This window comes from Choristoneura fumiferana, chromosome 12 (assembly GCF_025370935.1).
Source record: "Choristoneura fumiferana chromosome 12, NRCan_CFum_1, whole genome shotgun sequence".
NCBI classification, from domain to species: Eukaryota; Metazoa; Arthropoda; class Insecta; order Lepidoptera; family Tortricidae; genus Choristoneura; species Choristoneura fumiferana.
Genome location: NC_133483.1, coordinates 4,170,898 through 4,185,847, shown reverse-complemented (window position 1 = coordinate 4,185,847; position 14,950 = coordinate 4,170,898). Strand labels below are relative to the sequence as shown.

Below are 14,950 nucleotides of genomic sequence, written 5' to 3'. Positions count from 1 at the left end.
TTTGCATGTGCGGATATTACATTTGAAATTTACCACGAGCTTAGCGGTGAAGGAAAACATCGTGAGGAAACCTGCACAAAACCTACGAAGCAATTCAATGGTGTGTGGAAAGTCTCCAACCCGCACTGGCCGCGTGGGAAACTATGGCCAGGCCCTTTGTTCTGAGACGAGAGCCTGTGCCCAGCAGTTAGGACGTATATAGGCTAGGATGATGATGATGATGATATAATGCATCATATCGACGGCGGGTCGGCGGGTCGGGCGTGAGTCGGCTCCTGCGTCCATGATATTAGCTATGTAATACGACCCATGCGCGGTTCCGTATGACCCGCACTCGTCGGCTTTATATCCAGAGTCTTCCGGGTTCGGCGCTCTACTGAATCCAACGCGGCGTTTGACTCATAACCTAACCAAATTAGAAAGTTAAAGAACACTCTAACATTGTCATTTCAAAGTTAATATCTAGAAAAAGGCTGAATCAAATTTTATACAAACATAACTAAAACCACCGCAAGGAACCTCACTTTTACTAAAAAAAAAAACACATCGAAATCGGTCCATCCGTTTGGGAGTTATAATGCCATAAACAAACAAATTAGATGACATTGAACTTATAACAGCCCTCTTTTAACCCCCGACGCAAAAAAGGTGTTATAAATTATAAGTTTGACTGCTATGTGTGTTTTCTTAAGCAGGTGAACCGATTTGAATGCAGTTTTTGTTTTATTTGAAAGCAGGTGTTTTAGCGATGGTTCTTAAACATGTTTTATCAAATCGGTTCAGCCGGTCAATCGTTAAAATAGGGGTGATTAATAAGTTTGATGCTAATGTTTGTCTATTTGTGGCATCGTAGCTCTCATGTATGGATGGACTGATTTTGATGCAGTTTTTGTTCGTGAAAGCGCGGTTCCTTAGGTTCTTAGCTATGTATGATAAAAATACTTAGGTTCAGCAATTTTTGAGATATTAACCTCTTCACCGCCACAAAACAAACGAAGTGCTCACTGACAATCAACTTGATTTTTAATTCCATTGCAGAAGGATTCATTCCGAGTTGGATGTGGTCATGTATAGATGTCAGTGGCGCGAGAGGCATTCCATTGGCTGTCACGACTGGAATACTCTGGCGGTGAAGAGGTTAAACTTTGAAATGACAATGTGGTGGGTTTTTCTACCTTTTTTGCGTTGGGGGTTTAAAATTAAAAGAAGCTAAAATCGCTCATTCTTCTAAGCTTATCCATGGCCACAGCCTATAGCTTGAGCAACATATTTCACGTCATCACAATGCTATTGCTGTTCCTAAGTTAGCTACTTGGGTGATTTAAGGCCAATATACGGTGAAGAAACTATTTCTCATGAGACCAGTTATTCTACCATGGACTTAACGTTAAGTCTTTCAAAATAAAGTATTAATCATTTGGACAATGACAGACAATTTTAACAGAGGACTTCTCAGTCAAACTACTTGCGCAGTAAAACTGTAGGTATTATGCAAAAATAGAGGATCACATTGTATGGAGTTTACTGTTCTAGCTGTCGTTATTTCGGTTCGGCAGTGTATACCTACACAATCAACTCGTTGTGCGAAATTAGTAAGTAATGCCAGTGATATGTATCATCAGCAAAATATGTGGTCTACCTCCCTAAAGTTGATAATCGTTTGCATGTATTGTCATAAAACAATAATGCCAATAGACTTGTCCGTCAACTTGAAAGTTTGACTTTAGTGATATATTTATTTGATAAGAACTTGTTTAAAAATTGATAGACCACTTATTAGGCTGATAGTAACTAGATACTTTTGTTGATAACAACTATCTTAATATCTTACTATATACTATACTAGACCTAGTGGTTAGAAAACCTGATCACGAAGCTTGAGGTCCCGGGTTTGAAACCCGTCTGAGCCGATATTTCTATGAAAAATTCGAATCAAGCATCGTACTCAGGTTCTCAAATCACTGGGCAATCCGGTCATCTAAAAGAATCTCTACCTTGTTTAAAGTATAGTGTAATCCCTTACCCACTACTACTTACTTGTAATACTATTGTTTTAATACTATTGTTGTGTATTGTGTTGTGAATGAATGTATTTTTTTTTCTTTCTTCTAATCATTCTTCCTCTAGATTCTGAACAAACTGCTTACCTACAGGCCTTCATTTAAGCTATTGACACCTTGTATGTACGTAAAGTTTATCCATTATCTAGTACCCATACAAGCTTTGCTCAATATGGGAAAAGGTAAATCAATAGGTGTCAAAAATTGTACCATAATTTATGTCATCATCATCACAGCCGTAAGACGTCCACTGTTGGACATAGGCCTCCCTCATAGACCTCCGGTTGCTTCATTTATTTATTATTATTATTATTCCACGATCTGAGACTGTAATGCAAAACTTAACCCCTTCTCACTCCGTCCACAGGAAACAACATAAACATAATTATTTTGTATCACAAAAACTTTCAGGTTTCGACGAGTTTGTGCATAAATGTGACACACTGTCTACTGTCTTGTTCATTTTACTTCAGGTATAAAAATCATTAAAAAGCTGTTTCCTCACTGTTGGAAGAACATCTGCGCTACAAACATATTTAAACTTAAAACCTCGCTGCAAGAGACAGGTCATCTTGAAACAAATCTAAACTCGGGGCAAACAGAGCAAATCAAGTCTAGACTACAGCCAAACTAATAGACTACGCTAGAAACCAACTTTCCTTACTTATCTTTTGGGCTAAGTATAAACTAGGGTTGCACCGTGTAGTTATCTTGATAATTAACACTACAATTATGTTCTGATAGTTATCGCTATGATTACTATCAGTTATAATGACGTTTATTTTATACCCGCATGTGACATCATGCATAAAGTATACTATGTACTTGAACTCAGGTAGAGGATTAGACAGGCCCATGATATTGTGTGCCAATTTTAGGCATTAATTTTTGAAATAGAAAAATTATATCAATTAAAAGTGCTGTTTGTTACAAACTAACTTTTGTCAGCGAATCCGTCTGTGATTAATTATTTTATCACTATCCCGCGGAAACTCTCGAACTTTCTGTGAAAATTATCATGAGTCCCAAAATATCCAGTGTCAAATCATCTCCATACCAAATTTCATCTAAATCAGTTCAGCGGTTTAAACTTAAAGAGGTAACAGACAAATAGAAAGACAGATCGATTAATAAACAAGAGTTACTTTGACATTTAAAATATTAAGTATGAATTATATTATGGTTAGGTAATAACCGGATAAATATATACAATAGTTATCGGATAACTATCAGTGATTAGAACCGTGTTAAAAACTTTCAACCCTGGTTTAAACAGGGCATTATTCGGCTGACTTTCCACGATGTTGATAAAAGTAAACAACCGAGGTCTTAGTTGTTTTCTTACAGGATATTTGTCGACGTAAACTATTGATGTTAAGACAATATTGATTTCAGCCTTGATACGAATTGAAGAAAAATGTTGCCGGGTCAAGATGTCCCATTATTTTTACGAAAACACTACTATTTTATTAATTGAAACAAATCAGCTTCTGTCCATGGCTTTGCAACATTCGGCAGCATTTTTAGTTTAATAGTGGCATATTTGCTGGTCTATGTTTCGTTTAAGTCTTATTTTCTTAAGTTTTTTTTTCTATATTGTACCGTTTTATGCCCAAATAAACATTAAACATTAAACATTTTAACAAATTCCCACGGGTATTCTTATCAATTACGCATACAAAATTAAATGTTCCCAGACTTAGAGGATTCCTTGGGAAAATCTGGATTTGGGATAAATAAAGTAGTACCTAGTCATGTGTAAGTAAGTAAATATCAAACTTCACCCATACCATACTGCATACCGAATTTCACAGTTACCAAAAACATACTTTCCAAAAACTACTCAGATATCAGATAGGTATTCATTACTTGAGTGCCTAATACACCGAAACCCAGTTTTGATTACAAGTTAAAGATCAAATCGTGCAAATTCGATTTTTACACCGAACCCCGGCAATACAAACTCAGTGGAAGAATGTTCAGAAAAAGTTGGGCTTCCGAAAGTTAAATGGAAAAGTTAGCCGGCCAAATTGACAGTCTCGACAAGACCGCGCTTGTCCGACCCGCCTCGACTGAATGCCGGTAATCAAATTGCTCTTGACTTGAAAAAGTATGATAACGACGATCTGACGTATGCATAAATAATAAATCTGGAAATCCTTCTCAATTTTGTGTAAATAACGTCATGTATCTCTATAGAGCTCTACCAAAAAGAAAAGAAAGATTCAAGCTTTCCTAAAACAATATCTTTAACTCCCAGTGTTAGCTCTATCGCCTTTGACAGAATATTTAAAGATAGCTTCAGTTTAGCGAGACATCACAACTGCTCTTGCTAGAAAGTATTACATTTTAAACAGTTAGAAAGAAAATAATAATAATAATAACACGTAAAGGTCAGTTAGTTACAGATTTGTTTAATATTCCAGCAAAGATACAAAATCTATGCAATTTAAATAAATAAAAAATTACTCCATCATTACTTAAGTTTTATACTTCATAGAATCATTTTCTGCAATCAACAGAAATTTCATATCAACGGTCAAGCTTTTATCCTAGTTTCTTGAGTACGATGAAACTCCTCCTCCGCCAAGTTTGTTGTTAGGCTTTTCCTCTTGTAAACAGCGCCTTATTATAAAGCCTTAATACTTTGGGATATCTGGTAAGTGAAAGTTTCGCGGAGTTGAAGAGCAATCAAAAGTTTGAAAAATTCTTTGCGTAATTAAAAATTCCTTCAACCCTCCCTGTAGTTCATGTGGAGATATTGATTTGCTTACAAAAAGTTTAACGTTTTATTAGTTCGCTTTTAGTTTAAGGATGAATGTGCGATGAGTGCAATTTACTCTTACCAATTTCTTTGTAATAAGAATAAGAATAAATTTTATTGAAACAGTTAATTTACATTTCATGAATAGATTAAAACGATCTAAGAAATAAAGCGCTGCGGCAGATTTCTTAAAAAACAATTTCCCCGACACCTACACTAGGCTAGGCCTGTCCTGTAGAGTGACACTACCCCCTTTACCTATTGTGACGAATCATAATGAAATGGCACGGCATATCGTTCAAAACTCACCGTTTAACGATTTGCCTAGTGCCGTTTAGACAGATCACGAAATTCCTAGGCATATCAAGAAACGCCGCCATATTGGTTCTGGTTCTTCGCCGGCCGCTGCCACGTGCTATAACCCCTACACCACCGCTGCCCCGCTGGTTGTCCATTCGATTCCCAGTGCTGGTCTCTTTTTCTGGTTTTTCTGTGCATCCATGTCTCAGTTTCTATTTTCGATCAGCTTAGTCAGTCTAGCAGCTAAAGACGGACTTTGCCGATCATTCCTCAGAGCGTTAAATTGTTAATACTAACGACTCTTGCAGCATTTTGGCATGCGCTGCGCGACACCCCATGCATCACACTAACAATGACACGTGCCCGGAAAATAGAACGATGGACCAACTGAAATGGCTGGATTTAGCACGAACATTTTAGTCATCAAAAATTTTCAGTTAAAATTCTGTATCCATTCTAATATTATAATGCGAAAGTGTGTTTGTGTGTTTGTTTGTCTTTCACGCTGTAATGGAGCGACGGATCGACGTGATTTCTGGCAAAGAGATAGTTTATGGGCCCGAGAGCGACATAGGCTACTTTTTATCCCGGAAAAATGCACAGTTCTCGAGGGAACAGCCTGCGATAACCGGATACCACGCGGGCGGAGCCGCGGGCAAAAGCTAGTCTTTATTTATAAATTTAAATTAAGCTTTTCCTTAATTCCGTATCTCAAAAAGAAAAAATAAAACCCACATGAGAACACTTTTCTGTCAGTCTGTCAAGACTCTTTTTCTCATGGACGCGTGGAGGTATCAAGCTAAATTGCTACTTCATGAAGCAATTAAAAAAACAAACATCTAAGTCAACGCAATCAAAAGACAGTAATTAAAAAAAGTGTTCCTATACAAATTGCTGTCAACAAAAAACCATAAAAAATCATAATACTTATTTAAGTCTATTTGTCTGTATCAGTGACACACTGCGTATATTTTTAACCTCAGACGCAAAAAGAGGGGTGTTATAAGTTTGACCGCTATGTGTCTCTGTCTGTGGCACCGTAGCTCTTAAACGGGTGAACCGATTTGAATGTGGTTTTTATTTGAAAGCAGGTTGTCTAGCGATGGTTCTTAGACATGTTTTATCAAATTCGGTTGAGCCGTTTTTGAGATATTGAACTTTGAAGTCACAATGTCGGGGGTTTTCCAACTTATTTTTGGGTAGGTTATTCTTAGAAGAGGCGCTTTGCCAACACATAAGTACAAATTCATGCGGCATTCACATTTATATTGAAAACCATAATATGTAGCTTTGGGAATTTTCAAGTATATAAGTATGTATGTTGCTTTATTTCATACACTTTTTAGTGAATGAACCTTTCAGCAGCTTTATTATTAAACAAAATGATAGGGTATCTATTTATGTCTCCATGCTTTCAAATAACGCTCAATCTAATTAAACGCAGGTAAGAGTCGAAAATGACACATCAATAATACGTTGTCGTCCAAAAAATACCTAATGGCTTTGACATAAAAATAACAACGTAAACACATAATTATGAGGTTGTTACACACCCACATACATATTAGACACGCACACAATAAGACCAGTCAATGGTTGTAAAAACCTTATGAAGAACTACAACTTTATTGTTGCACACTAAAACTTCTAAGGTTCTATATTTAAATTCATATCAGTATTCTTGAACGTAGTTTTAGTAGACGTTGGAAAACTAATGACTTGTAAATGGGTTCTCTAACTAGGCGCCTATTAATCTGCATACAATGAGGATTAAAGGTTAAAACGCTCACATCAAACTCTATTACTGGCAAAATCGTTTAACAAAAGCAAACAAAATTCTGTTTGCTACCTAATTTACTGGACCAACTCAACTTCCCGCGAACAGCAACAATCGACGTAAAAACCTATCAAAACTTGAGAAAATTCAATAACGGCACTTTGAAACTTTGTTAAAGGAAGAAGGAATATTCTTATGAAAAAAATCCCAATTTGTGTCACCGGTAAAATAAAAATAAAGTGGAGAAAATGCGCGGGTCCACAACACCTGGGTAATAGAGGCGAGTTTGCTTTGCAGGTGCGCTGCGTCGCCGCCGATATTATTTAACAGTTGTTAGTTTCTTTTGTTATTTTCTCTTAAGTTATTTTCTTGGAGACAATACCGTCGCTTTGCTACTTTCTTTGACCTATTTTGTGACAGATAATGCACTGGTATAGTAAAGGCTTTAAACAATAGCTAGATGTTTCACTTTTATTTTAATCTAAGAATTTTAAACACTGTTGTTAAGCTAAGTTTAGTCTACGACATTTTATACAGTACACTCACACAGACAGAATCAAAAGTAGCTGTACACTTTAGTACTATGTCGTTTTACAGTCACGTACTTTGCCATGCAAGATTGTCAATGCGACCGAGTAAAAAAGTGATCCGCTACTTTTGACTGTACACGAAGTGTCTTTGCATGAACGAGGATGACATGTGCGTACAGATAGATACACTTTGTGTATACGGTACGATACGGTACCTATCACTTGTCACACTGCAAATGAATAAAATAAATAAATATCATGGAACACTTCACACCAATTGACCTAGTCCCAAACTAAGCAAAGCTTGTACTATGGATGCTAGGCAACGAATAAACATACTTATGTATATATTAATACATGTTGAACATCCCAGACTCAAGAACAAACATTCTTATTATTCATAGAAATATCTGCCCCGGCCGGGAATCGAACCCGGAACCTCAAGCTTCTTAGTCAGGTTCTCTAACCACTTGGCCATACGGTCGTCGAAATAAATTCCTAGTCATCCATCTTTAGTCAATTCTTCGCAGGCAAAGGCACATGCAACAGCTAGTATATTAATATATCATATACATCATAGATAGGTGGTTTATATTTATACATGTTAAAATAATTGGTATACGAAGAATGTTAAAGATATCATGGACGGATAGAGTAGAGGTAAGGAACGAAACGGTATTGCAGAGAATGAATAAAAGCTTGGAAGTGATACATACTATAAAACTGAGGAAACTGTTGTATTTGGGCCATATAATGCGTAACAACAGTATGGTCTGCTTCAGCTTATTATCCAGGGGAAGATACAAGGCCGCAGACCATCTGGCCTTAGACGTACCTCCTGGTTTAGAAACCTTAGAGACTGGTTCGGAATGAGTACCAGATCCCTCTTTCGAGCGGCAGTCTCTAAGGTAAGGATAGCCTTAATGATCGCCGACCCCCGATAAGAAAGGGCACCGGAAGAAGAAGAAGAAAATAATTATATCTCGGCCTCTCATTATGACAGGAGGCATGTGCCAGATGTGGGACGTATATGCTGAGATGATGATGATAACTATGATCCTTCAGTCACGTGCGAGTATGAAATTCAGATATATATTAATTTGCCATGTTTTAATAACCCTATGATACTGAAAGCCGAGAAATACAGCTCAAACTACTGCGATAAAACACCGATAGGTAGTTATTCTAAATTTATTATTGTAAAATTATGATCTCCCAGATTCACCCAGTAAAACAAACTGAGATATAACCATCGAGAATATTACCAATAGAGTGAGTTTAGACATAAAAACGTCTAGTCGAGTGGTTAGTGAACCTGACTTCAAAGCTTGAAATCCCGGTTTTGATCACTGGCCAGGGTAAATATTTTTATAATATTTTTTTTATAAAGTTATAATAAGCTAACCAACAAAAAGTCGGAAAACCCCGACTTTACCACTTTAAAGTTCAATATCTTAAAAACGGCTGAACCGATTTAGATGAAACATATCTAAGAACCATCGCTAGAAAACCTGCTTCCAAATAAAATAGGCCACATTCAAATCGGTCTACCCGTTTAAGAGCGACAGTGCCACAGACATACAAACAGACAGACAGACACACATAGCGGTCAAACTTATAATAACCCTCTTTTTGCGTCGGGGGTAAAAAATAAAAATATTTATTCTCGTACTTTAAGTATTTAACGTGCATTTACGTAGCTTTGCTTGCTTCGGGACCAAATTAATAAGTATGAATTGTCCATTAATATTTTTTATTAAGCAATTAAATGATGTATAAAACAATGATAATGTTGACGAATTGTACGTAGTGTATCAATTGCTGCAGTGATTTAACACATTTCGTTCACACAAATTAATATTTTATTTGTCTACTGTTAAGGCAAATATGAGTCCACGTCTCTTATTTTCAATTGTTAGATTTTGCGTAATTGGACAGATCCGATTAAATTTATACTCTATTGATTGAATGGTCTATGGATAAAGCAATATAATAAAATAGAGTTATCACCGATCGTGAATAATTTTGCTATGAAAACAAACCAGATGTTTTATAAATAAATAACGAATATCTCTAACCGTATAGATGCGAATTTGTTTTATTCGAAATTAATTTAATAACATTCATATTATGTATTTTTTCGACATAAAATTATACAATTAATATTTTGAACTTCGCCGCTTTATTTATGAGGAGAAAACGGCAAAGGGTTCCGTGCTACTGAACATTTAACACTAGGTAACTACATGACATGTACAAATTAGTCATTATTTTACTTTGGAATATGTATGTTATATATAGTTGTACTACAAAGTCAAAAGCCATAGTCAAAATATGTTAATTCAATTTAGGCTATAACAAGCACTTATGAATGTCAAAAAAAATCTACCACCGGTACTTGGACATTTGTATATGTAATTTGCAGGTTTCTCGTACGGACCCTGTAATTTTAATAGTTTTTTTTGTACATGTTTTTATTTAACTTTAACCTTGTAAGTTTTGATCTAGTTACAATGGTCTGATTGATGGAAATTTGGTATATATGTGTAGGTAGGTTGGATGACAATGCTTGTACAGTCAGCAAAAAATGTTTGTAATGAAAATTACATTTATAACAATAATTACAAGTTCTTAAATAAGGTTCGTAAACAAAGTCGTTCAAAATCTCGGAAAATCAATTATTTAAGTCCCATTAACTTTATAATAGTTCGTAAACAGCCAACGTTATATAAGTAGGTGCGTAAGGAACCCTAAAAAAGTCGGCCCTAAAAATGTTAATAAGCAACCTCTTATTGATAGACCAATTAAATTTATAATTATAATAAACCAGAGAAACTCTTAGAGACATATTATTGTCATTTAGTATAATTACCATTCGCACGTGTAAATTATTGAAGGCTGAATGTTTATAATTATCTGTCTGTAATTATGTGTGTTTATCTGTATAAAAATTAAGAAATTAATACGAAATAGAATTGAGTCCGTTGATTACAGTTTACGGTTTGTTTTTTGAGTTTTTGAGCGACATCACTCTAAGTTTTTTTTTCACATTTTTTTTTCTAATTTTATGATTTAAATTCGGGTTTTGTTCCGCGTACCTTGATTTAAGAGAAGCTCGATATTTCGGCACAGTAGCGTGCGCCATGATCACGGAACAACTTGAGAATTGCTATTATAAGTATTATAACTGTCAGTCGGAAAAATAATAATAATTCTAATCATAAAATTAGTAATGAGCGCGATAGTCTAAACCATTGTAATTTTTTTTAGTTATAATTAAGTTACTTTTATTTACATTTAGTCATAATTTGAACTTAGTTAATTTTAATTCTAATTTAATACTTTGACACATTATAAAAAATATTTTGTTGTTACAGGAATCAAACCTAAAGGAAAGGCATTTATTATATTAGGATTATAATTGTTCCAAAGTATTAGTGAAGACTTGCGTGATTTATGACCAGGAGCGCCAAAGTTCGCATACTCTGCTCTAGTCATACCGTAATTTTTGTCCGAATCATTGTTTGTCATAATTTTTTTCCCACTGAAACCTTACATTTTTCTGAAAATTTTAAATGATCATCCTATAAATAACTATAGATTAGGTTTCTTTTATGACAATTCTGAACAATTATTGGATGCAGAGAAAAAAGAAGTATGACAAACGATCATTCTGGCAAACATTACATTCGGACTTGCAATACATATGCGAGCCGATATGGACCCGTTGTGTAATTTTAGTTTCATATTTATGTACAAATCATTTTGGGTCGCCGTGTGGCACTAACTGGACTTAAGTGTGAAATCGAATTCAGCAAAAATTCATCATCATCATCATCATCTTAGCCGTAGGACGTCCACTGGACATAGGTCTCCCCATAGATCTCCAATCGCTTCGGTTAGCAGCGGCTTGCATCCACCGTGAACCCGCCGGCTTTAACCAGGTCATCCGTCCATCTCGTAGGTGGACGTGCTACGCTGCGCTTGCCGATCCACGGTCTCCACTCGAGAACTTTTCGGCTCCAACAACCATCTGTTCTCCGTGCTATATGGACTGCCCATTGCCACTTCAACGAGCTAATTCGCTTGGCAAAAAAATTACGTGACCGAAAATAGCTCGAAAAAATACGCTCGTCTGACTTATAATTTAACCTCATCATTTATTTCGGACGTTTGTAAAAGTTTTTTTTTCATATATTTAGGTATTTTTCTTTATCTGATTACTACTTATATCGAATTTAAATGTATACATGTTGTTCCTATAAAATAATAAATAACATTATGAGTACTCACGCGCTGTTAAAGGCTGAACCAATCAAACCAAACGGTAGCTACCTGAAACAATAAATCATTGTTGATTGTAAAGCTGATTTACATTCATTTTGTAAACAATGAGTAGCATTTGACACATCGACATGCTTTAAAACACTATAAAGGTTTACAACAATACAATGACTTTTTAGTTTTTGTGACTCAAGAGTTTTATAAAATGACTATATTTAGTACCGTAAAACGAGGTGAGTAGGGAAAAAAAATAAGTTAAAACCTCGATAAAAAAATATTTTCATATGTGGCAAGTTGATTTTTATAGATAAAAAATGTTCCGGTGGTATGAATTTTAGTAACTAGGTACTTTAAGAGCAAGTTGAGCCAGAAATTTTAAGTAGCAAGACTAGCAAGTACTAACCCTACCTACGAGTACTCCCCCCGCAATCCCTTCTCACCCAGTTTTACGGTATCTCAAACGCTATGTTAAGAAAAGTCAAATCCTGCTCAGGAGATCTTCATACAAGGTATATGGAGACCACGACGCAATTTTTGGGAATGTAGAAAAATCATGGAAATTAACTGTGGCCAGAGCGAACCAGAGGGTAAAGGCTAGTACACATTGAAACTAGATTTATTAAGGTGTTATTTAAGGGCCGCATCAATCGCGAGGCTCTGTTAATATAAAAATACAATCGATTAAATGCGGACACGCGCATCGGGGGTTCCGTACAATAATATAAAAATATATCACATCACAAAATCTCTAGCATCAGAATGAATACCTGTTTATGAAGTGTCTACCTACCTACAGCGACTGATAGAGAAATAACAAAAAAATATTATTTTCCCTAAGATCTACTAATGCTTGACCAGTTTTTATTATTTGATGATATTTAACAGATTTATGTGTATTATCTTAGTGGATTTGCGGTTCTTATGTTTAAGCTAGCTTTTGCCCGCGGTTTCGCCCGCGTGGAATTGGGTTATCGCGCGCTGCTCCCTCGAGAACTCTGCATTTTTCCGGGATAAAAAGTAGCGTATGTCACTCTCGCGCCCATAAACTATCTCTATGCCAAAAGTCACGTCAATCCGTCGCTCCGTTTCGACGTGAAAGACGGACAAACATACAAACACACACACATACACACTTTCGCATTTATAATATTAGTATGGATGATAGAAAGATAGAACCAAAACAAAATTAATACGATTCTTATGTGAGGATCTCCCTTATTGTATTTTTATTATTTACTTATGTAAAGCCAATAAAATAGATATTAGTTACAAATTTCAGCTGATTATTACGGTTCTTAAGATACCGGTGGCAGACACACCGATCAACGGACAATGTGTGACATTAATAGGACACAGTTTGTCCTTTGGATACGGAACTCTAGAAAGGGGTCTGCTACTGGCCCCACATATTTCTGAACCGCAATAAACATGTGACATAAGCATGGGTATCGATTATCGAAAAACAACGGCCGGATCCGACGCACCGTGCCCGGCCATTAATCAAATCACGGCATTCGGTTTAATGGGACTAATTACAGTTTGCGAATCACCTACATGCGTTACAGACAAACCGAGACAGATGTTACTATTTAAGTCGCTTGATCGCTAGATTGTTCTTTTTTTATGTGTGAGGAGTGAAGATTGATTGTTTTACAAGCTTAAAACGCTCATAACAGATGTAGTGAGTGTTGTGAAAAAATTACTTTCTGCTAATTTTCTTGCGGCGCATTCTTCTTGACAATGATGGTCTTTCCGAAAGCGCTGATAGTATAAAAAAGTGATATATAAAAGAGCTCTTTGTGGCTTTTGATTTTGAATGCTTTGACATCGTATTTTGTCAGAAGAGTTAATTTTGCACCTCTAACGGTCGGATTGACTAGAAATTTGGTATGATGAGAATACAAGTGAAACGTGTAGGATGAACTGTTAAATTCAAAAGCAAACCAAATAATATGACCAAGGTAAAATATAATTGACTTCCACAACACAATCACAGACATCGCCAAAACAAACAATACTTAATGACTATTAAAACTGGACAGACAAATATACAAAAAAAATAACTTTAGGAAAGCATTACAGCAAAAAGTATAAAAAATGCAAGGATTTTGCAACAACAAGTTCAATTAATTTTACTTAAAAAAAAAATTTAATGTAATCTATCGTTCTTCATCCATAAAAATTAGGGCACTTTTAACGTTAAATCATTTTATACGGCTAAACTAGCCTAGATATCATCAAAAATCATGACCAGTATGTTCTGTGTTGGCAAAACCAATGCCCAGTCGCAGTAATTAAGGCATTAACTCTACAGCGGACAACGCTTAATACGGGATAATACTGTTTACACATATCACAATGCGGGTGCTAACCAAAAGTTTGGCTCGTTCATCCATCAATCACTCAGCCTCGCTGCATCATCCAATTATTACGGATGTGTCACCGAGTGTTGTTTGGTGATACATATACCTGTACATTTGGAAGCTACGGAGAGAAAAATAATTTGGTTACTACGTTTGTGTGACAAATATGGTGTTTTCGTGCGAAGTAATAAAAAGATAATCCTAAGATTTTAAAACATAACACTTCTTCGGGTGGTCGAGTAAAAACTACAGGCCACTATTGCAAACGGTAACGGTTTTAGCTGGTTGGTCGGATTCCGGGTGATCCAGTGGTGGTGGTTGGTGTCATACCTCTGTTGCGTAAAGCCAAAGGACGTGCTGGTTCATATGGCGATGCTGATTATGACCAGAGGCCGTATTGTCTAACGCGCTGATGTTCGTGAACCCATTCACCATCTCTTTCTATCCTTGTCTTAAACCGTGTGAAAGAAAGAAGTTGTGAAAATGATTCTGATTTTTTTTTAATTTTTGACGGTGGAAGCAGTCTACACTTCCACTGAACGTAGGTAATAGTTAGTGTTTAGTTTTGTAACTAAGGGACCCCATACATCCCTGTATTATTATTATTATTATTTTTGTATTTTTTTTATTTTAATTGTATAGTTATTGTAGTATTTGTAATTATTTTATGTTGAAAAAGTGACTTTCTGCCAAGTTTCTTGCGGCGCATTCTTCTTGGCAATGATGGTATTTCCGAAAGCGCTGGTAGTTTAAAAAAATGACGTGTAAAAGTGCCCATTGCGGCCTATTTACTGAATAAATGATTTTAATTTGAATTTTGAATTTGATTCCAAATATTAGAATAAAGTGGAATAAAGATAGACAAAAGGCCT

The 14,950-nt window shown here is 35.8% G+C and overlaps 1 protein-coding gene across 2 annotated transcripts in view; it reads right to left on the bottom strand.

The window, feature by feature from the left end:
• heph (polypyrimidine tract-binding protein 1 heph) overlaps positions 1-14,950 on the bottom strand; it is a 458,299-nt gene that overhangs the window by 363,262 nt on the left and 80,087 nt on the right. The window contains exon 2 of one of the 2 annotated variants that reach the window (XM_074094991.1): positions 11,725-11,766. The exons of the other annotated variant lie outside the window; for it this stretch is intronic. The gene's annotated coding sequence lies outside the window, so the exon portion shown is untranslated. The remainder of the gene's footprint in view (positions 1-11,724; positions 11,767-14,950) is intronic. 2 annotated transcript variants of the gene reach the window in all.